Below are 25358 nucleotides of genomic sequence, written 5' to 3'. Positions count from 1 at the left end.
TCTTTAACAAGGCTGTATGAACATGTCGAGGGTATACAATCTTGGAAAACACTTCTTATGCTATGTCAACACAGCAAGTGTATAATCACCGTAAGGGAACAGGGGTTAACCATCTCAACAAAAACTGCCTCTAAAATCATCTGCCATTCCACACCCAATCGCTCAGACACAGAGCCACCCAACACCTAGCACTCACGATGAAATAACACTGATTGCCCACTCAATCAACACTCGACTAACACTCGTTAACACTGAGAAGAGCTTGCTTCAGCCGGAATTTGGTCCCTTAGCAGCTAGCAGCTCTGAACAAACTGCCTCACTGATAATGTTGTGAGCTGAGACAATGGAAGAAGCATTGATGTTTTTCATGAAGATTTTATTTATTGTCTATATCTGTATGTCTCTGTGTACTGGCTGTGTAAACAAATCTCCCTCTGGGAAAATTCATCTTAATTTTGTTTTCAATGTACCACTGGTGGTTCGAAATTGGAACGCACCATAAAAGGACGTTATTACTTGCATTAAACCGTCATAAACACGCTCAAGTCATACATCATTAGAAAGCTTAAAGTCTTGTGATTCCATTAAGCCCCCGCACAAAGCATAAGGTGACTCACAACAGTTATAATCAGGTTCTGAAGTAAAGAAACACAGAAAGATTTGAGTCTAATCGAGTGGGTGTTTCCTACCTGTCTCCTCGTGTCTTTAATCACAGCGGTGAAAGATCGGCAAAAACTTTGTTTTCCTACATGGCCAACCCTCCAAGGAATTAGAATATCCAAGCCTTGTAATCCATAATTATCTGGTCCCCTCACAATCTTGTAGTTTCTGGCCAAGTTTTGACGTAGAGAAATCTAGATAGTGCATAATTTCTCGGTTTTTATCGCTTGTAACTTTTTCCCTGTGCGGGCTAGAAAGAAGGTTGACACACCATTAGAATGTGCGGCGTGTGCAGATTCCAATGAACCTTGTTCCCAGCCAATAGCATCAGCCTATCAAGAGATACACTCAAGCTAAGCCAATAATATCGCACAGTCCCCATTGGGCCCACGTGGGAAAGATTGACAGTAGATCCGACCACTTATAAGATAAGGTCATAAAACTGGCATCCCTGTGTAGCCAATAAGAAGACGAGTTGATTGATCTCAAACATGGCCATGGAAAAACCTAACCCTGTGATGTCTCAAGCTGTCTCAAAACAAAAATATGGCATTCTTATGGCATTTCGACATTTCATCAAATTATGATTACTTATTTCTATAAATCTATGTATGTACTTCTTTCAGACATATCTGTGAGTGATGTGGATGTGTTTTTGTATTTCAGAAGTATTGTATTTTGCACTTTTTTGGCTTTTTTAGAAATAAGAAATAAGACAAACGCACAGACATATCTGTAGAAATACATCCATATAAAATCCATTTTATAAGTCATTTTTTTCTGGATTTTTTCTGTTCTAAGTTGAGACATGTGGCCAGGGTACTATTTTAGTATGTAGCCCATGTGATATGCTTACAGTAGTGCTTTTTATTAATTTTTCAGATGATTTACTTGGACAAAAATAGAAATTCTATGTTCTAACGTCTGTAGCTCTGTGTCAGTAAGGCCTAGTGTCACACTGCCACTAGAAACAACAAGTTAAGAGTGTTAACTTCCCAATGAACTCAGGGTCATCCCAGAGGGCCAAAGCATGTGGAAACTGCAGCACTTTTTTAAGGGTAACAATTTAGGCAAGAAAATCATATATTTCCAAGTGGTTTTCAAGAGGTTAAGATAAATACAGTACATATAAACATACATTATATACATAAAATATACAGTTTATTATTTATTGTATATAGCGTATATAACCTGTTATGTGTAGACGGCTGAATTACGACGCATGTGAGGTGGACGACTGAAAAAAAAATGAACAAAGCAACAAATGTAATCTTGATTATTGTCAGATTTTAAATGACATTCATGGATATGTTGACACTTTTGATCTCAGAACTAACTATTGTTATGACTGCAGTTGCATGTTTTCTTTAGCCTATTTATTTGTATGATACAGCTGCAAATAAGTATTTGAACACCTGAGAAAATCAATGTTAATATCTGGTACAGTAGCCTTTGTTTGTAGTTACAGAGGTTGAACGTTTCCTGTAGTTTTTCACCAGGTTTGCACACACTCCAGAAGGGATTTTGGTCCACTCCTCCACACAGATCTTCTCTAGATCTAGGTCAGGTTTCTGGGCTGTTGCTGAGAAACACGGAGTTTGAGCTCCCTCCAAAGATTCTCAATTGGGTTTAGGTCTGGAGACTGGCTAGGCCACGCCGGAACCTTGATATGCTTCTTACAGAGACACTCCTTGGTTATCCTGGCTGTGTGCTTTGGGTCATTGTCATGTTGGAAGACCCAGCCTCGACCCATCTTCAATGCTCTAACTGAGGGAAGGAGGTTGTTCCCCAAAATCTCACAATACATGGCCCCGGTCATACTCTCCTTAATACAGTGCTGTCGCCTTGTCCCATGTGCAGCAAAACACCCACAACGCATGATGCTACCACCCCAATGCTTCACAGTAGGGATGGTGTTCTTGGGATGGTACTCATTATTCTTCTTCCTCCAAACACGGTTAGTGGAATTATTTGGAATTATGTGGAATTTCTCCCATGACTCCTCTGGATCATCCAAATGGTCCTTCGCAAACTTAAGACGGGCCTTGACATGTGCTGGTTTAAGAAGGTGAACCTTCCGTGCCATGCATGATTTCAAACCATGTCTTAGTGTATTACCAACAGTAACCTGTTCACCTTTTCTGTTTAGATATGAGGTTGTATTTCCTGCCACAGCTACGGCCGCTAATTTATGAAACGCTCCTGAGGGTTACCTAAGAGAAAAGGTAGTCTCGCTTTGCCAGACCTTCCTGTACAGTAATGCATAGGAAGGTATGGCTAGTCCACACAGCCATATGCGGAGGTTGCGGGGTGGCTGAAACAGGTAATTGCATTGTTTCAAAAATTAGTGAAATGCACATCTGGCATGACCAGATATTTTATAAATATTTTAAATAACAGAAAACAACTTAATGGTGGTAGGTAATGCATGTATTTCATGCACTACTTTATAAAAAACTTTTTTTTCAGGGCTCTGGGTTATGTGACAAGTGACAAGTAGCTCTCACCTGAGACCATTGTCGACGCATGCAGGACGCAAAAAACAAAAATCGCTGTTGCACTAGACTGGGCATCTTGCTGTGCCAACGTTTCAATAAAGGTTGCCTAAATGCCATGTATATACATTTGCTGTCAGCTTACTAATTGATTGCACGTTTTGTGTAGATTTGGACTTGCATATGTTTTCTTCAACTTTGTTTAAACAGCAAAGTGGAGAGGCCTCCTTTACCTGTTTGGAGCTGGCTGGTGAATGTGACGCGTGTAGGCCTTGCTGGATACATCCATTTTTTGTGGATCTACTGATCGCTGTGAATACCTTTTTTACACGACATTGGATTACGGCAAATTAAGGATCTTTTTTCTTGACGTGTCATAACGTTTTATGGTGTGATTGCGTTTTGTTTCTGCGTTTGGAGAGGCCTCTCAACAGACTTTAAGTCAAACCCTGATTGGTCGCTGTTTCACTTTGGATGAATTAAAGTGCCGAGGCATCGGTCTGTCTATTGCATTCCAAGACAGCCATGCCGCTAATGGATTTCATACGGGCAAATTATCACACAAAATGTTACAATGTAATTTAAAATCTGCTTTAAAATAAACCTGAACGTTTATTTAGCATGTTTCTTTTGTCCATATCTGCTTCTGCTGTGTTCCCCAAGTAGTAGGACAGAATAGAATAGAATGCCTTTGTCATTATGCACAAGGTACCTGTGCAATGAGATTAAAGGTCTCAACTGCTACAATACTTTTATGTTTTTTGCTTAAATGTCAAACTCCGTTTATGCACACAGCATTATGGGACGGGAGAATAACGTGGGCTGGTTTATCAGCATTTCTTTAAACCAGTCTCACTTGGGGCCGCTGCAAAATAGCCTCAGGAAGGAACCTTGTTTCGTTGAAACTTGTTGTTTGTTCAAAAGTAGTTTTAGTCGTGCGAGAGAACACTCAGATTGGACAGAGAGTCTGGCTAGCTGTCTGGATTTACCTTGCAAAGATCTCCACCAGAGGTTTGAACACCAACACAAAGGAAGAGGAAGGTGACCGACGTTGGCAAAAAGACCATTGGAAATTCCTGCAGCACTTAAACAACTCTGGAAGTGACACATCATGGATATAGACTAGAGAAAAGGAACAAACAATGGGTTATTGTGATTTTTGGTCACTTAAAAGCAGAGTTTCTTCTCTATACTTTGTCAATCACCAGCTAGTAATCTATGACAGGAAAATGTACATAAAATATTAAGTTAAAGTACACAATGCAGGAAAAATACTCACATTTTACAATCTAGAAACAATCAAAACCGTTTGGTCAATCAACTCACTCAAGTGTGTACTCGGCTAATCGGTGGTAGTGTGTGGTGTAGTTTAATTAATAATTAAACATATTATAAATGTGTTAAGAGCAGACAGCGCAAATCAGAATATATCAGGTGATAATCCAAAATGTAAATAGTCATGAAAATAAAAAAAACGCATTGAATGAAAAGGTGTGTCCAAACGTTTTGCCTGTACTATATATATACGGTAGTATATACATATATATAGACTTGACTTATTACTTTGGAAGAATATGAACAGAGTTTACCGAGTACCATGGTTTTTAGCTCACATGGTTGGAATACTTTACATAGCTGCCAGCTTCTTGATGAGATGAAGTATTGTCCATCTGTTCTTTGTGATTAGAATTGGACAAGTCCAATCACAGAAAAATGGGACAACAAACTCTCAGAGCATCCAGCAATTGGACCGTAAAATCTGCATTATTATATACACAGCTTCTTATCAAAAAGACCCACACTTCATACAGCTACCTCCAGCCTTTCCAATGTACACACTAGCACCTTATTTCCCTATGAGAGGCATCTTTATAATAGCCAATTGTTTCTCCATCATAACAAACGCAAAAACCTCAGCCAATAAAGGAATGTCTGAGTAACCCTATGCACATTTCATCACACAGCTGCACTGAGTGTTCCCACAGTATAACATTACTGATAGGCAGGCTTCAGAGATGAAGAATGAAAGTAATATGCACAGGTCCTGACCTTAATTTGTACATACATTCTACTGCATTTACACAAAAATCTGGTGGGGGGGGTGCAGTCCGGGCTTTGCTAAGATTCTCCTCTTTGCCAGCTCTACACTGTAAAAGGCAACAGCTGTTCATTTGATGCCGCCTGTACCTTTGTTGACCCCATTTCCGTCTGCGCGGTCGCTGAGACAGTGGAGAAATTAGTTGTATTACCCACTCCCTGCCGCGGCAGGTCTAGCTGTGATTCTGCCCAGATTCTGTCCATTACAGTTGCCCCTCTGTCTGATTAGCCCCAACACACTCACTAACATGCCAAATCACTGCCTCACTCGGCCACCGCGAACCTCCACCCACTGACAAGCAGACGGAGAAAACGGCAACTCCAAGGCACATAAGCAGAAGTGTGGATGACAAATGTGCTAAATGCAGAAAGCAGAATCAAGTTGTTTTGTTCCAGAACAAATGTCTGGGAAACAATACATTTGGCATTTAATTGGCAGTGTGTCCGCAAAGAATTTTGACATATTAAGAGAATGTCATTTATGGAATCCAACAGCTGTAGCTTTTATCTTTAGAGATAATGTCTGGTTTAAATCTTCATTTTTTTAAAAAGGATGGCATGCAGAGAATAAAAACCCACCTAAACTCTCTTTGAATACATCATACTAAAGTATCAAGCTGATGCAAGTTGTAAGGGGTTTCTGTAGAAAAACTATCAAATTATTTTGTGCTGATATGTTGACAGGTTTGTCCCCCTCTTCGGAGGAAAACTTTTTAAGAAAGAACGATATTTTTAACACAAAATATGTTACATTCGGATTTAGATTAACATTACTACATTTACAGCACATGTACTGTTGTCCTACTGTAACCATCCACCCTATTTTAGTGCGGCCCTGGATCCATATAAGTGCGGTGGGGGGGGATTAAACAATTGAGCGGAACCTTCTTTGCTGTGTCCACCTCAATACCATCACTTAGGCAGGTTCATAAAGATCTCAGGCTTATCCAATAATATTAGAGAGATAAACGTTTTTTGAGATAGCACATGCTATTTATGAAGCAAATCTGAGGTAGTCAGAATTTTCACCACATTGCCAAGAAATAACAACTAAAATGTCAATCTAATAAGATATTCAATTTTCTTTATGGATCATTTGTGGATAACTTTTAGTAGAATAATGAATTCAAAATATGTGCTAATTATGTGTATATTTAAATAGTAAATTGGACTACCAGCAGTGAGCATCAGCCCATCAGCCCAGTGAGAGGTTAATAATACAATAGCAGCAGTCTAAAGTGATTAAAGCTACTAGCATTTAGTGACAAAAAAAATAACAATATTTACTTTATGTATGTACTGTATTTTTACATCATATATAAGCAACAGGTTAACAGGATAATTATACAAATAATATTCTGCATAAAAGGGAAATGGCCTGTGCTTATTATTGGGAATTACTGTTTTATTATAAAGGAGAAGTTCTGTAGCAGCTCATTGTTTGTACTAATAACGATATTTCTGTTACTGTACTGTGGCTCTGTTTTTTTGTGTGATAAAAACAGTACAGGAAGCAGACAGAAAGGAACTGATAAAGTCTGTGGGGGTTGAGGGAAAGGGGGTGAGGGCTTCATGTCCCAGCATGTTGACAGTTTATAATGAAAACTGATTTTTATTTATTTTTTATCATGGCTGGCATCTTTCATACTACAGTATACTGATTTGAATTACTATTTTCAAGAAAGCCCATTCAGATTCTGCAAATGACATGTAGAACTACAGTACACAGTGTAGGTCTCCACCTCTGTCTACCCCCCACCCATTTTTCCATTTTTATTGACTTTATGCACAAGAGACGTTTTAACTAAAACAGCCTTTTTTAATATTCACTCTCAACACAACGGCAGCCTAAGTCATATCGATTGTGGCTGAATTAAAAGTACATGATGCAGGGCGTCTCTAATCCGCAGGGTCTTTTAAGAGTCACCTGGTCTGACAAATGGGCCCTTTTAAAGAACTATAATGTGTTCTTAAATTATTTTATTGATGGGAGGGGAACAGCCACTCCAGGTACCCATACAAACTGCTATAACACGCTGTGAAAGGGTCAATTTGGCCTCCATTTTCCATTTCTTCGTTATCTGCATTTAGAGTCATGCTGAGAGACTCTACGTGAGCTGGGATGGGCTTTGAGGAGGTTTGGCAAATTTCAGCATTTGCTCGCTTTTAAGAGGTTCTTCCATTGCACTAGAAATTTGTTAATAGTTTGTGTTTGCTGTGTTGTGGGCTTGTACAGTGGGTCATGTTGTGGTACTTGATTGTTTTGACCTCACAGATCTGTATCCTAGATATCTCTACTTATATTTCCAAAGGTAAAGGGCATCCAACTATGCACTACCACCTTTTTTTATTAATTGCAACATGTGTCCTTTTCTCTCTGCTATCAAGCTCAGAATGATTTCTATGTATTTCCAGAGAAATCAAGTTTCTTTTAACCAGAACACTTTCAGGGGGTTGCTTGACCCCTCAATTCTCCCTGGCACAATCCAAAGCCTGCCCTCTCCCCCAATGGGTTAAAACAAGACACAAAGCTTTCCCTCCCCATGTGAATGTCTAACAAATCCGCACCAAGAAAGAGCCTCATGCAGCGGCTAGCCAGAATTACATTTTGTCTTTCTTAAGCCTGGCAATTTCCCCCTGAAAATGAATGATTAATGTTGAATGAAGGAGAAAAGGTGTGTAACGCTTTTCAAATCAGCAGAGTCTGTAAAAGGGAGGCCGCTAATTACATTGCTGTTTGTATGACCTCTGCTTAAGTGCATGAAAGCCTCCTGCAAACGAACAAAAAACGAACATTTTAAAGGTCCATGTGGGCACTCTGCCTAATAAAGCCATTTGTAAATGACTCCTCTTTTAGACTCCATTAGGAAGTGGAGCAAGGAACATTTCGTCATAGGATTCAGAGTCAATAAGCATGTAATCAGGACGTTCAGAGAATGTAGCATCCAGTGAAGGGGATAATTAATGAGATTGCCTTATGAACTGCTTAATTACTGAATGTTGGCCTCCTCAATTGTCCCTCCAAGTGCTGAATTTGCTCCCTAGTTGCCATTATGCTCTGATTGACAGAGGTGGCAACCAAGAGAGAGAATCAAGGTCTATTAATTGGCTATTTACACATGGATACCAGGCAGACAATTACTTACCAGTTATTAATATGTCTGAAGAGGAGAGGTCAGCCTGCAAGGAAGAAGCCTTGAGGCTTTAACATAATTTACAGGTGGTCAACAAATTACAGTATATATGTCCAATAGACGAGGCATTACATGACAGAGATATTTTGTTTAATGAGTTTTGATGTTGCATGTAAAAGCTGTAGTGATGATGTAGTTATCGTTGTCTCACATTCTAATTGTTTGAAGATGAGCTCAGATAATCAAAGCTCAACTGATATAAAATAAGACTGAGATCAAATGAAGTGGGGATTAACAAAGAATAGCCTAAATTACAGCAACCTAGATTAAAAAATATTAAATTATAAAAACAAAATACATCAATTGTGTGCACATTTGTGGAGTTGAACTCTGGCACCCACGAGGTGATATATGAGATATACTATAAGAAGTACAATATACATAATAACGTAATGAAAATATGATGTTTGTAGTATATTTATTATCCACACACTATGCTGTATTAATATAATACTATATAATATAATAATACAGATCACATTAATAAAAACGTTTTTGGTAGCTGTATGACAGTATTTACAAGAAGGATAATGATGCCGGTAACTATAAATACAATGTAGTACAATGGCGAAGAAAAACGTCCTTTTAGGCAGAAACCTCGGTCAGACCCAGGCTCTTGGTAGGCGGTGTCTGACGGGCCGGTTGGGGTTGGAATGAAGAGTTGCAAAAACAAAAATAGGAAAAAATTAGTAGTCTGTAGCAGTTCTTTGTAGTAGAATGCTAACACAAAACTGGAAAATAATATATGATATATGAGTATATATATCTTTATATATATATATATATATATATATATAAAATAAAAATTTTATGCAGTAAAAATGCAATTCATGAAGTAGACCATAAGACACGAAATAAATAGAAATAAATGAGTTAACTAATATTATAAGGACATGTAAGAATAAATATTTTAAAGCTATAGTCTCTGTCTCTCCCATGAAGAATGCTAAATAATGACAACAACACTGTTGGCGCATATCAACATGAAACAAGCCTTCTGTGATCGTGCAACATCCCCCCCACCCCCCACATATTCAATGTGTTAACCTTTCCTGCTTACTTTGTTTCTGACCGTGATCAGAAAATCAGGGAGACCTGTTGCCTCCAGGGCTGATGATATAAAATGAATATGATAATAAAATAAATTGAAGTGATGAGCAAGGGATAGTGAGATGGTAGTTTAGGTTTATGAGAATGTATATATTGAGTGTGGGCTATGAGTTTACTGCTCATTTTATTTATTATTCTTATTTTCTTTTTCTTTTTTGAACTTAATTACATGTTTGAGTAATGTAATACATCTATAAAAGTAGAATCCTGTGCAGGTTATAAATGGAAGATTATAAAACAAATACTGGTCTATGACTTTTTCCATTATTGTCAACATCAGAGGAGAACAATCACAGACTCATGAGTCAAATTTCATAAATCAAAAGCAACAGCCCGAACAATGTCCACACACACACACACACACACACAAACACTGAAAGTCAATTCAACAACTTAGGTGTGGCAGTAGCTCAGTCTGTAGGGACTTAGGGTGGTAGCTGAAGAGGTGCCAGTTCACCTCCTAGGCAAGGTCAATGTGCCCTTGAGCAAAGCAGCAGGCCCCCATCTACTCGGGATGCCTTTAGTGGGCAGCTTACATCTCCACTTAGTGCATGTATAAGATCCTGTTGGTGACTGGTTGCCTGTGGGTAATGTAACAGCAATGTAAAAATGTAATTTCCCCTTTGGAATGATTAACACTCATGTTGTCCTTGGGTCAAATTTGACCGTTTTCAAATTTTATTTACAAGATTTTCATAAGAAATTATGGGACTTCAGAATAAGCGCTGAAAATGTAAAAAGAAAATCATGAAATAAAAGATGATTAAAAAAAAAACATCAAAATGACCGGAAGAATTAGTCAAAAACTTGACCAAAACGTCAGGAAAGACGGGGACAACAAAAGTGTTTATTTCATGGTTACCCGGACGACAACACAATAGACACAGATCATTTGAACACACGCGTCTCTCTCCTTTTTGATCATTTGCTTCACACCTGGGAAGGATGGAGAACATGTAACAAGACTTATCAGAGGGGTTAAAGGGGATTAAAATGTAAGTCAGGGAGGAGAACCACTCCCAGGTTTATACTGTGTGTGTGTAGATGGGTGGGGTTATTCAGTACCACATGAGTCCTGCACCTCCGGGGTTCAGGTCTGGGCTTTCCATATCCTTGCCCAAAATAAAAGGGGGAAAAAGGCAACACCGTGTGTACACTCAACAGGGGTGGAACCCCTCTTCCTTACAAAGAACATGGCACACAAACACATACACAGCCTGTTTATGTGTGTGTGTGTGTGTGTGTGAGTGTGTGTGTGTGTGTGTATCCGCTGACCCGTTATGACCAGTCCTTTCTCAAGGCAACAAAGGTGGGAGTGAAAGAGGCGTGAGATCACACACATTTAAATCAACTGGATGAGTGCTCTTATTCATGCGATACCCACTGGGGAAAACACTGACAATGTGTAGCTTGTTCACCGCCTCCATATTGGTCTAGGACGAGCTGAAGTGGCTGCAGTAACTGCACACTGCTCATTAGATTCAATCATTATGTTCCCAATGTGGGCATCCTCAGTGTGTAATTACTTCAATACCTGTTGTGTAGACTGAAATAATTGACTGATTGATTCCCTGTATGCAACGGTTCTGATCCCTAAACTGTCCAGTCAGAGGTCCTACAATACAACAATATGAACTTTGTATTGGTTACAGCTTTAGTATGTACAGTATGTCCGTCTTCTTAAAGGTCCCATTGCAAGAAAATTTTTCTTCATGACGTTTTTTAACATTAAAGGAGAATTCCGGACAATTTTTACATTGATCTTGATCGTCATGAAAATGCGTGAACTTTCAATTGAAAAAACCCCGACCTTAATCAGTGCAGGCTACATGGAGTAGCTGTAGCAACGTGTGTGAGCTTTCACTAAGCTAAAACAGCAGTTGTTGGGACAAGGTTTAGAGAGCCTTTGTGCCTCTTTACAGACATAAAATGCAATTCAAGTGTCAACAATCAGTGTGCAACATGAACAGGGCCCTTATGTGACAACAAGATGTGTTTTCATCTCAGACATTGTTCAAATTCACCCACCCTGGTCCCTGTCTCGATCCTACCAGTAGCTGGCAGCTTGTAGCTGCTAGCTGCTAGCTCCTAGCTGCTATCCGGTTAGTGTGGTCAACCAGGCTTTTGTGATAATCATCCCGACAACAATCCATAGAGTGGCAGTGGTGTGGCTATGTCTTCAAGAGGACAGGTCATGTCACGTCTTGAATTTTATTCCCTCCTCAAAAAACGGTAGTGCAGAGCGATCTGCACACTGTTTCCCTTTTCCTGCTACAACGGGACTTCAGACATCATTGTGAGAGCCCTATACATAACTTTCCCCGTTTTCATGTAGGTACATAGTCTTTGATATGGTCATAACCACTACAGTGCTCAATTACCTAAACTTTTTCGTCCTAAAGCCATGACCTGTCCTCTGGAGGACACCAGCGCCGCTCGTGGTCAGGATCAAGACAGGGACAAGTGTAGGTGAATTTAAACAATATCTGAGTTGAAAACGCATCTGGTTGTCACATAAGGGTCCTGTTCATGTTGCACTGACATTTTAATTGCACTTTATATCTGTTAAGAGGCACAAATCCTCTCTAAAACTTGCCCTGGCAACTGCTGTTTTAGCTCAGTGGAAGCTTGTACACGTTGCTGCAGCTCCTCCGTGTTGCCTGCAATGATTCTGGTTGGGGAGTTTTTAGTTGAAAGTACACATGTGTTTATGACAATCAAGATTAACGTAAAGAAATGGCTGGAATTCTCCTTTAGTTAATATGAGTTTCCCCAATCTGCCAGTGGCGAAAGGTGTAAACTGAGCCCTGGGTATCCTGCTCTGCCTTTGAGAAAATGAAGCTCAGATGGGCCGATCTGGAATCGTGCCCCTAATGAAGTCACAAGGTTACCTCCCCTTTCTCTGCTTTGCTCACCCATGAGAGAGAGACATCATGGCTTTCAAAAGAGCAAAGTGACTGTTGGTCAAGGCCACACTCGTAGCCTCCATCTTATGTATGGCTGTTATTCTACACCAAGGCTGAATTTTGGGAGAGAGACTTCAGATACAGTGTTAAGGGACCACTAAGGTCTAGAGACTTCAGATACAGTATTAGGGGACAACTATGGCCTATAGGAAAGAGACTTCAGATACAGTATTAGTGGACTACTAAGGCCTATATAAAAGAGACTTTAGCTACAGTATTAGGGGACCACTACGGCCTATGTAAAAGAGACTTCAGATACAGTATTAGGGGACCACTAAGGCCTATGTAAAAGAGACTTCAGATACAGTATTACAGGACCACTAAGGTTAATATAAAAGAGACTTCAGATACAGTATTACGGCACCACTTAGGTCTATATAAAAGCATCCAAAGAGCACCATGTCTTGTGACCCTTAATACTCAGCACACTGAACTCAGACTGTCAACTGCCCAACAAAACGCAAAATCCGTGGCGTGCGTTGCTGTCGCGTTAAGAGGCAGGGTTATGTGCTTGGTTTAGAGGGCAGTGCAGCTACTGTCATGAACCTGTGACGTTATGAAATGTGAAATTATGATATAAGCGAAATGAACTGAAAGTGTAAAATTGTCATCATAAAAAATAAATAAGAATGACTGGATGCGATGATGAACAACTTTCCTAATTATGACTTATTTCACAAATGATTGCTTCATTTATACATTTTAGAGAATTCATGTAATGTGAGTTCACTTTTTTTTAAAGCATAATTAGGACCAAGAGAGAGCTAGGGGCACTACTATGATCGCATCAAAATAGTTATTTTTAAAACACAAAGAAGAAGAAAAAAAAAATGGGACTTTGCTCCATGTATCACCACATGAACTCCAGTCAAAAAGAGTCAATCTCCGACTATAACGTAACATGGAGGCGAATAAGGATTGAAAGCTCCTAAAGCTTAGGTCCATATAAATGCACGGATAATTTGTCACTTTGTCATAAGTGAAAAACAATATTGACCGTGTAATTAAAAAGGAGCCTCATATAAGAATGACATTTCCTCCCACGGAGTCCGTTCATCCGCATTCAGAGATCAACTCTTTTTGACGATGGCGGAAAGCATAAATAATGCTGAGTTCATGTGTACAGCCCCTGGTGATATTCCGAGTGAAGTTTCATGTTGTGTCGAGCCTTCTTTATGTTTTAAAAATGTTGATTTTGATAAGATCATAGTAGTGCCCCCTAGCTATCCCATTCAAAAAGCCATTTGATCAAAAAATATAATACGATAAATCTGAAAATTCAATTCAATGTCAATTCAATTTTATTTATAGTATCAATTCATAACAAGAGTTATCTCAAGACACTTTACAGATAGACCACACTTCAGAATTTACAAGGACCCAACAGTTCTAGTAGTCTCCTCCAGAGCAAGCAACAGTGCGACAGTGGCAAGGAAAAACTTCCTTTTAGGCAGAAACCTCGGTCAGACTCGGGCTCTTGGTAGGCAGTGTCTGACGGGCCGGTTGGGGTTAAAATAAAGAGTGGAAATAACAAAAATAGAAAAAATAGTAGTTTGTAGCAGTTCTTTGTAGTAGTTCATGGCATAGCAATGCACTGTGCGGCATTACAAGGCACAACAGGACGTAGCTGGGCACCGCAGAGTGTAGCAGATGAACATGGCATCACAGAACATGGAGCGGGACCATTGCGACAGCTGCTACCATGATTTTGGAGCCTCCCTGATCCGAGGGAACATGCTGGGAAAAAAAGAACATAAGGACTCCGGGGAATCCTTATGTATGTCTGGTCCCCAGAGCTAGGTTAGTAACGAGCATTTCTGGGAAATGGATGCACATAAATGAAAAGATAGAAAGATGGAGGAGAGAGGAGCTCAGTGTATCAAAAGAAGTCTCCAGCTGTCTAAAACTATTACAGCAAAACCAAGAGAGACAGGGTAAAGAGAGGAGCCTTCTCAGGCTAGAACTCTCCCCAACCGGATCGGGCTGTATGCCAAGTTTCCCTTTAGTTTTATTATATTCTTGATTATATGATAGATAAATCTGACAACTATGCAAGAAGCAGGTGGGCCGGGTTAGGCGGACGCTGCGACTCTTCACTCCCTTACAATATTCAATTCTATGCCCTAACTATAAGCTTTATCAAAAAAGAAAGTCTTAAGCCTACTCTTAAATGTGGAGACGGTGTCTGCCTCCCGAACCCAAACTGGAACCTGGTTCCACAGGAGAGGAGCCTGATAGCTGAACGCTCTGGCTCCCGTTCTACTTTTAGAGACTCTAGGAACCACAAGTAACCCTGCCTTCTGGGAGCGTAGTGCTCTTGCAGGGTTGTAAGGTACTATGAGCTGTTTAAGATAAGATGGTGCCTGACCATGAAGGGCTTTGTGGGTGAGAAGAAGGATTTTAAATTCTATTCTAGATTTTACAGGAAGCCAATGCAGAGAAGCTAAAACAGGAGAAATGTGATCTCTTTTCCTGGTTCCTGTCAGAACACGTGCTGCAGCATTCTGGATCAGCTGAAGAGTCTTTATGGACTTTTTTGAGCAGCCTGATAACAAAGAATTGCAGTAATCCAGCCTAGAAGTAACAAATGCATTTTTAGACAGGATATTCCTGATTTTTGCAATATTACGTAGCTGAAAAAAGGCAATCCTTGAAATTTGCTTTATGTGGGAATTAAAGGACATGTCTTGGTCAAAGATAACTCCAAGATTCCTCACAGTGGTGCTGGAGGCCAGGGTAATGCCATCCAGAGTAACTATCTCTTTGGATAATATGTCACGGAGGTGCTTGGGTCCCAGAGCAATAACTTCCGTTATTCAGCTTCTTACTTCAGCTTTTAATATCCTGAAGGCACATTTGAAGTTTAGCTAACTGATTAGTTTCATCTGGCTTGATTGATAGATATAATTGAGTATCATCTGCATAACAATGAAAGTTTATGGAGTGCTTCCTGATAATATTGCCTAAAGGAAGCATTTATAAAGTGAACAGGACTGGACCGAGCACAGATCCTTGTGGGACTCCATGACTAACTTTGGCGTGCACAGAGGATTCATCGTTAATATGAACAAACTGAGATCGATCTGATCAATAAGACCTAAACCAGCTTGGAGCAGTCCCTTTAATGCCATTAAATGTTCCAATCTCTGTAATAAGATATGATGGTCAATGGTATCAAATGCAGCACTAAGATCTAATAACACAAGTACAGAGATAAGTCCTTTGTCTGATGCAATTAGGAGGTCATTAGTAATTTTCACAAGTACTGTCTCTGTGCTGTGATTAACTCTAAATCCTGACTGAAAATCCTCAAATAAGCTGTTGCTATTCAGAAAGTCACACAGCTGTTTGGCAAATGCTTTCTCAAGAAGTGGCCTTTAGGTCCTAATTATGCGTTTAAACAAAAGTTTGACTTGGGTACATACACAAAAACATAGGTTGCATTTTGGTGAGAGTTACACTTTAAGCCATTTATTTAGAATTATGAATATAAAATAACAATGTAACAATATTGATACATAATATGTGTTGCTAGATTAACATAATACACACATATACTGTAACATTGGAACAAATTAATAACTATATATACTAAATAACTATAACCAGCTTTTTTAATTGTATCCACTTTGCAAATTCTTTTGAAACGTTACATCTCACACCTGCCTAGTGGGTCACAAAGAGTACAGAGAATGAGATGCATTTTCAGATTTATCCATGTAAGCGTGAACATTGCCTCAGCTACACTCACCTAATTTCAGAGGCAACCCTCCCAGAGACAGGAAGTGTAGGACTCAGGGGGTGGCGGGCTGATTGAATGGGAGCGTTTGCACTCGGAGCCCGAGTCCCTGGCTGCTGCAGGGTTCCCTGCTGGAGCAGGCCAACAGGCCTAAGCCCGTCTTTTCTCACTGCCTTCCCTGTGGATTAAATGGCTTTCGCTCGCCTCTTTTTCCTTCGCTTGCTGCCGTCAGGAGTGGCATTTCACTTCTTCTTCCCATGGCCTCAGCAGATGAGGCAGCAGTTTTCTGTTTTTCTTCTTGCTCACTTAGAAGGAGCAAATGACCAGCAAGAACTCAATTAGCAACATGTCCCTCCTGGCCGGGGGGCCGAGCCGCCGCTTGTTCAGCCTGTTGTTCAGCCTGTTGTTCAGCCTGTATCAGAGATCAAGTCAGCCTAAGTGAAGTGACAGCAAGCGAGTGAAAAGGGTAAACGAAGTGTGTGTGTGTGGGGGGGGAAGCAGCATCTGCCCCCATACAGATTTGCTTAATTGGGTTTGACTCCCACAATTACAGGGTAATAATGGCCTTTTCAACCTGGCCATGTCGAAGTGAAAGGCAGTTGCTCTACGCACCCGCATGCTGTCAGACGATTTAGAGGAGAGCGAGTGACAGAGAGAGCGGAAAGAGAGAGATGGGGGGAATTGGCAATGGACTTTGGTTAAGCAGTGGTTATTGAGTCTTTGATAGGACTCCAGGAGGCCCGGGCAGCAACAATGACAGAATTAATGGCCAAGGCACGATGAGAATGTCAGCCCAGCAGGGGGCTGCTGTGGCCTTTGAGCTGCCTTCTGACGCCTCTGGCACTGTGCTCTCCACAACACTGGGAAAAGGCTTGACCTGTTTGTTGGTGGATCTGGTCTCAAAAGTATTTTTTCTACAGGCTATAGTGCTATAGTGCTTGTCATAATACACTAGCCTGGAGTAGCAATGAGGTCATGATCAAGTGTACATCATTTCGCTAATGTAAATGAGCTGTATTTATATAGCGCTTTTCCAGTCTTAACAACTGCTCAAAGCGCTTTTACATCTACAGGAAACATTCACCATTCACACACATTCATACAAGGTGCCACCTGCTCATCAGATAAACATTCACACACATTCACACTCCGATGCACAGCACCGGGGGCAACTCGGGGTTCAGTGTCTTGCCCAAGGACACTTCGACAATGACTGCAGGGGTGGGGATCGAACCACCAACCTTCCAATTGGCAAGCAACCGCTCTACCACTGAGCCACAGCCGCCCCCCTAATGCATATAAATTTTGCAAGGACTTTTAGAACTGATCCCCAGAATCAATATTTTTGTATATATTGTTTTTACCAGTAATTGACCTAAATATTTTCTGTTCCTATGGTCCTATTTTATATCTGTTTCCAGCATAACAAAGCCAATACCAGAAAAAGCAGATAATTTACGTTGTTCTTTACAAATAAAATAATGTCAGACTGACTGACATGTAATGTGCATTCTTCTTAGAAAACACTTAGTTTTTAGAAATATTTCATGATGTAGTGTCTCTAAAAGTGCATTATTCAACTTTTGTTTTTGTCAGAGAAATAAAATAAAAACACAATACTCAATACTATTGATTTACAAAACTTTTACAATCGCAATAAATGAAAATCGCAATAAAAAGCCAATCTGCACTCATGTATCGGGAAAGCATGGAATCGCGACAAAAGCATATGGTCCCAGTATGCAGTCACATAATTACATGTTTTTCAAAATATAGTCAGTCTGGGGTAATACACTCAAGCTGATTGGAGTAAGGGCAAGGAGGGAGCCATGCTAACTCATGTCAAATCTGTCTGAAATAGAAAGACTGGGACATTTTTATCTTCAATTTAAAGTTAACTGCAACCTGCTGAGGAATCCAAAGAAGATTGAAATGGTTGTAGGGGGAAAAAAAGGCAAAATTTGATGATACATTTTGGTGAAGCTTAGATTTCCTCTAACAAGTTGAGCAGCCCTTGAAGGAGTGGATAGACTCATCCACACAGCAAAATGAGCAATGTTGCATTTTGTTGCAGACACTGAAACCATGGTATATATATATATATCAACTTAACCAGTATCATCTTGATATTATCAAACGTATATTAAACTTTCTTAGTACTCAACAATTAAACTCACTTCACAGCATGATTGCTTTAGAGGCAAACAAGCTCTGCACTTTATATTGCAGCTTTGTTGAGATTAAATACACTAAAAACTGCAGAAACTAGCAGGGTACTGGGAGAGCACAGACCTCCACCAAGGCATGCCCAGGCACACAATGGCTATGCAGTGTGAATATTCCCAGTCGGGAAATCTCTTGTCTGATTATTCTGACATCACATGAATGTACCACTTGTTGCAAAAAATCTTTTTTGCTGTCTATCAGTTCCTTCATTAATGTTTCGGTCCTTTTGGTTCATGAATGAAATTTATTGTATGGGATTATTGAGGGCATTGTGGGGTTTAGGATTCAACCCGCCTATCCATAAGACTTTCTAGAGTCCAATAACTGTGTAAGGTGTTTATAGTTAAAAGGCTGAATGTAAGAATATAATGTGATGAACTGGGGAAAAACATTTTATTTCTCAGATTTTGTTTTTCTTGCCACTTATGTCTTTTAGTTGAGTAGTAAAAATGCAAACAGGAAATGTGGGGAAGAGAGAGTTGTATGACATTCCACAAAAAAAAAGTACTAAAAAAAGTAGGGGTGGATGGATGGATGAATGGATGGATGGGTGGATGGGTGGATTGATGGATGTACGGATGGACGGATGGATGGATGGACGGACAGAAGAGTGGGTAGATGGATGGATGGAAGGATGGATGGATGGACGGACAGACGGATGAATGGATTCATGAATGGTGGATGGATGGGTGTATGGATGGATGGATGGATGGATGGATGAAATTATAGTTTAACCTTATGTTTAATTTAAAATTCATCATTCTTTGTATTAAACAATGTGAGATTTGAGGAAAAAGTCAGTGTTTAAAATATTCTTCTATTTTAATGAGTAACTATATTATTAAATGAATGACTATGAATACAAAGTCACATATGCATGCATTGTAAAAAATGTCTAAACATAGCTATCATAGGTAAAATAATTCATTATTAGGTTGTTTTTTTAAGTCAGTACTCTTATTTTCATAATAACATTGTTGTAAAGGGGAAAAAATGATAAAAGGCTTTTTATTTAAAAATTAAATTTTTTCCCAAAGCACAAACCAAGGAAACTGGGGTCACAGAATGTGGTATGAGCCATAACCCACACAAATCCCCTCACTACAGCACGGTTACACTTCGTTGAGATAATAATGCACTCTGAAAGCGACGATATTCACGGTTATAGGAACTGCTGGCGGTTTTTTAACATCACCACAGTATATAAACAAAAGATTGTAGTTCTGGTGAATTCAGAGATTCAAAATGTAAGAAAGAAAACATTTAAGTCATGTTTGACTTAAAGCATTTTTGAAGGCAGAAACGAAATACCAGAGTACTTTTGAGTACTTTGAAGCTAAGGAAAATTAAAAAAAACTGAACTCCAACCTTTATTTTAAACCCTAGAGCCAAACAGGCTGGAACTTCAGCGTGAGAAATTGGAGCACTGGTATTCCCTCAATTACTGGCTTTGCTGTTGCTTCTTCCATTGGAGAACATTGTTCATTCAGTTGAACTGACTGAGGTCTATTTACCAGAAATAGATCATTATTATTATATTTTTTTTTTATTAGAATTAACCCCTGTGTTGCTTTTATTTTTGTTACACAGCCAATGTTCCCGGGTCTGGTGGATCCACCACATTATTTGGCTTTTAAATCAATACAGCAGTAACAATTTATGTACAAATACTTAACCGATGTTTACTTTAGCTTAATTACCAGTTATATACATCATTTATGATTCGTTTTTGCAAATTACCCCTGTGAGATCACATTTATGATCAGATGATCATTTTTGTTTTTTTCGTGAGAAATCAAGAAAAATATAATTGTAAAAAAGTTTAAAAAAAAAAAATAGAAACACTCTTTGATTGTTGATAATTTTTAATTATTATTGGTGCTTATTTTTTAGAACTCAATCAGGACAGGTGAAAGTGCTTGAAATTTTACAATTCTGTAACTTTGTGTGAGAATAGCAGGAGCAGAAATACAACATAGTTTCATAGCATCTACATTTAAATACACTCAAGTCCAGTAGACCCCAACACCTCATATGTAATAGTTATGTGTGTTTGTGTGTGTGTGTGTGTGTGTGTGTGTGTGTGTGTGTGTTTGTGTGTGTGTATGTGTGTTTGTGTGTGTGTGTGTGTGTGTGTGTGTGTGTGTGTGTGTGTGTGTGTTGGGGGGGAGGTGATGGAATAAAAAGTACAATATTAGCAGCATGAATTGGAAACAATAAAGGACCTTTACCCTTGTGTTGTCTTCCGGTCGAAACTGAAAATCACACTTTAGTTTTTTTCAATGTTCTTTCTTACGCTTTTGTCCCTTTTTTATTACTTTTGATGCATTTGTTCGATGTTTGTCATGCTGTTAACTTTAGATTTACAGTTATTTTTGGAATATATGGTCAAACAAACCTCATTCATAGGAAATTGTACCGAATGTTTGAGTTAGGAAAGCAGAAATTAGGAATTATTTAGACTAAAATTAAAGGAATGTATGTTGATGGATGATCACAGACAGGAATTTGTCAACTTTTACTCAATACTACTTCAAAACCAATTCATTTTTTTTTTTGAATACTATAAAATTGAATAAGACACCCCAAAATTAATGAAAGCAAAGATTTGTACTTGCCAAAGAGCGTTGAGTGGAATCAATCATGTTATTTTGGGTAATTACAATTGGGTAGTTAAAAAGAACGTTGATATAGGAAAACGGGTCAATTGGACTCGAGGACCACATGAGGGTTATCATAGTACTCATAGTCCACCACGGTTTTTGCAAATGAGCCAAGGACAATAAGTTTGAGTTAGAAGAAATGATAACTAGCATCAGTTTTTTAGCAAACATTGAAAACGGTTGATGATCCACATGGGTTAAAAATGTTCATCTCTGCACTGAGTTTATACAGCGTACAGGCCCAAATGTAACCCCCCTTTTGAGTAATATTTGGATCCACATTTGATACAAGAGATTATCAAAAAGCATCAGGAAGCCAGACAGCGTTTCATTCTTTGTGCACAGGAACTAAAACAAAATTCACATGTCTGACACGCACATACAAAAAGTTTCCTATGTGGGCCAACTTGTATGGACTTTAAAGCACCCTGCTGTCAGTCATGATTAGCCATAACGATGGGACCATTTTGACACTTCAGAATCAAGTCTTGGCAAATAGCCCTGGGAAGAAGGGCCACATGCTGCGAGATGGCTTTTCCCTGATATAATTTGTGGCTGCAAATTACAAAACAGAGGCAGAAATAATGTGTAAAGTCAAGTTTGGTGAGGGAGAAAATGGAAAAATTTAGGGCTATGTGCCACTCTAATGGATATCCTTGTAGCTGGGAGAAAATGGGACTCAATAATGTGTCCTTAATGTCTGCCAGCGCTGTTTCAGGGAACGTATCAGAAGAAATGTCCCCTGTCATTTCTGCAAGCAATCACTTAATGGGACTGGCAAATCTCAACTAAATGGATGTACTGATCTATTTCTGGGCTTGACAGATGGAATGAATCTGTGGCTCTTGGAAGACAAAAACGAAAAAGGTAGAGGGCGAAGAAAAGAACAGGCTACAAACAAGAAATGATAAAAACAAGCCTTTCACGATTCATTCAGCGCGGCAGCATGCCTGCAATGTCTGTGTGGGGCTTAAGTGCAGACGCTGACAGGAATTTCAATTATTTAATTAGGGAGGGAAAATGAAAAGACTTAAGTGTTGTGATTTCTGCAGTCTTTCATAGATCAATCTAATGTGTGCTCACATTGGAAATCAACCAAGATGGAAGAGGGGCAAGTGAAGTAGCGTCTTCTAAATCACGCAATTAAAACGGCAAATTAGTTTCTTGATATATTCATTTAAGTGGTTAAGTGGAAATGTTTCTCTCCCAGTCCACGCAGCTGTCTCATGGGTGGGTGTGGAGAGACAGCGCCATCCACATGCTCTTATGATTAGAGCCACCGTTCATTTGCTGTGAAAACGCTGAAAGCACTTGCTGCACAAATTAGCCATTTGAATGCTTGAAAATTCAATTCCGAGGAGTTGATTTAAGTATTTAGGCGAAGCGTGGCTGTAACGTAAAGATTTAGTAGCATTCTGCCCTCTAATGTCGATAACTCTCAGAGGCCATTATAGGTTGTTGTGGCCTTGTGCCTTGTAAACAGCACAGCTGGAAAATACCATCATTTCACACTTTTTGGCTCATTTCCATCACCTTCGCACCTCTATTCTTACATGCTCTATAGGCTGTTTTCCTTTTAAACAGCTTTGTTGTTGCTGTTATAATTGGACATATAGACATTTTTTTTCCATGATGAAAGGTCATCTGATGCTTAGTCACTTGTTCCATTAGCAGGAAGATGGATCGAAGCTTCTGATTGATAGGAGAGGATCAGTTAGTGGAGTCTATTTTGCAGCAGCCGTGTATTGTGAGAAGGGAAATAGAGTGGGCCATTGAACTGAATGTAGAGACAAGTAATATACTGACTGAAGTAATAAGTAATAAAAGGAATACAAACTAAGAAATTAGAGCGAAAAAAATCAAGAATTCCAGATTTGGACTCAAAGAAAGAACAAAACATGCATGTGATGATGAGCTCTCAAAGCAGGCTTGTCATGTGACTATAGGACCTTTTCAGTTCCAACATAAATATATTTATGTCAACACAAAGTTTGAAAATAGAGATTTTATCAGATGTTGTATTGCCATGAATCTAAAGATATTTTAAACATGTCTGTTGACACAGTATTTAACAAAAATGTTGTTTGCAGTTATTAGAAATAGGAATCTTTAAGGAACCCAAATCCCAGTGATTACTATAAACTGAGAGGCCGGGCAATGTTCCAACGTGACTTTATATGACCATTACATTTTGTCACCGTGGCTTTACACAGCAGATATGAGCAGCCAGAATGACTGAAAGCCCTGAGTGGGTAGGTAGGGTCTTTCATCTACAGTACATTACAGGTGAATGAGGTAATATTTCAACTAACAAATATCATCATGAATCTTCCCCAGTTGATTACTTGATAACAGTAAGACAATGTTTTTTTGTATTACAAGTTTTCTGAATTGTTATGATAAAAAATGAAATTGAAATCTACAGACAGAAAAAGACAGTACACACCTACTAAAAAGACATGTTATGAAAACAAAATAGCCAAAAATCTCCAAATTGACCAGTGCATGAAAACGTTTTTGCCTGTAGTATCTCCCCAGCAGTCGGATAAAGGTGATGGAATAAAAAGTACAATATTAGCAGCATGAATTGGACACAATAAAGGACCTTAAAATAGTACTTGTAAATACTTTCCACCATGTTTTAGGCAAACATGCAGACTGACAGAGGCATTCAAATGTCTGTCTTTCAGCATCCAGCCACCATAACAAACTAAGCATGGTTAGATTTTCCTCAGCCCATAAAGCCTGTTATCCAGTAACTATAAAATCAAGTGATTACTTTCTCAATGAGACAGCACTTTAAACTAGCTTACAATATGAAGACAAGAAATGACATGAGAGTGTGTGGATCATCTAGCTCGGACAGCAGGTGCACATGTGCAGGAGGATTTCATTTCTCTGTGCAAGCTTAGTGACTTTACCACAACAATGTGGGCATGCCAACCACACACTCTTTGTAATTACTCATGTCTTACATCCCTTACATTACCCATGTTACCTTCCAAAGTGTTGCACAAGCTCCTTACCACTGATGAGACGCCATGAATGTAGACTTTCCATAACAAAATTAATCTCTCAAAAGCTGGATGGATTCAAGAAAACATGGATTTGCGCTTCTGTCACAGAGGCATATTGTCCACTTTGATGATGATGCATGGGAGGATATCGAATGCCCTCCTGGCTGCCACACTCCAGATGGAAGAAAATAGCCTGTGGTCTATAAAAATGAAGTTAGATGTAAGTACAGCACTCAAATGTCGGGGGAGGGGGGGAATGCTTTTTCTGGGGCATTTTGTTGTTGTCAATTGGTCTGAGCAACTTGCTGTAATGCAGGTAATGGAGCTACTCTTCTCCTTTCATCTTTTGGGTTTGTGTGTGTGTGTGTGTGTGTGTGTGTGTGTGTGTGTGTGTGTGTGTGTGTGTGGACATGGTTGGGAAAGAGGCAGGAACAGGAGGAAACAGACAGATGATGGTCAGAATGAAGGAAACATCCAGTCAGAGCACAGTGAGGGGAGCTGCAGTGGTGAAAGTTGATTTCACAACATCTGCCGGCTCCATTTACCTTCAGTGCTAGCTGAATTTTCACACATTTCAAGCATTTCTGCATTTTACAGCATTGTGTCACATGAATGAGAAAGAACGGCCCGATTCCAAGTCATCATTGAAAAACTACCCGTGTGATCCTTCACAGCGCCAAGAATCTCACATCAACATCCGGCCTGTTGTAATGGTAACACTTGACTACACATCAAAGGCATCTTTCTCTTCCCTCACCAAACCACCAAACTTTCTATTTAGCAATGATCGTAAACACAGTGTTTGGTGACTATCCACAAATACAGATCTTTTTCTTTTTTAAAGCTGCCTTAATACATTTTGGAAACAATTACTTTATAAGTTGTTATGGTGAATGTGTTGAAACCATAGATATTAAATGGATATGAAGATCATTCCCTTTCAAATCAACCTAGCTAAATGTTCAGAAGGGCAGCCATTTTTTTGTGCACCATTGCCATTCTGACGTATAAACTTCTGTATAAACCGACTTCCTTCAAGCTGCGGAGCTGAGGTTTTGCGGTAAAGGACAAACGAGCAGTGGAGAAGTAGCTACAAGGCGGAGAGCCAGCCGCTTTATGAGTCCAATTTAACAACGTAATGCTTCATCCACACTGCTATCACCAGATGACGGACAGCCTGTTTCCTGTGAC

The sequence above is a fragment of the Etheostoma cragini genome, chromosome 13 (genome assembly GCF_013103735.1).
Source record: "Etheostoma cragini isolate CJK2018 chromosome 13, CSU_Ecrag_1.0, whole genome shotgun sequence".
In the NCBI taxonomy this organism is placed as follows: Eukaryota; Metazoa; Chordata; class Actinopteri; order Perciformes; family Percidae; genus Etheostoma; species Etheostoma cragini.
The sequence above is the reverse complement of the archived record's forward strand: the minus strand, read 5'-3'. Positions refer to the sequence as shown.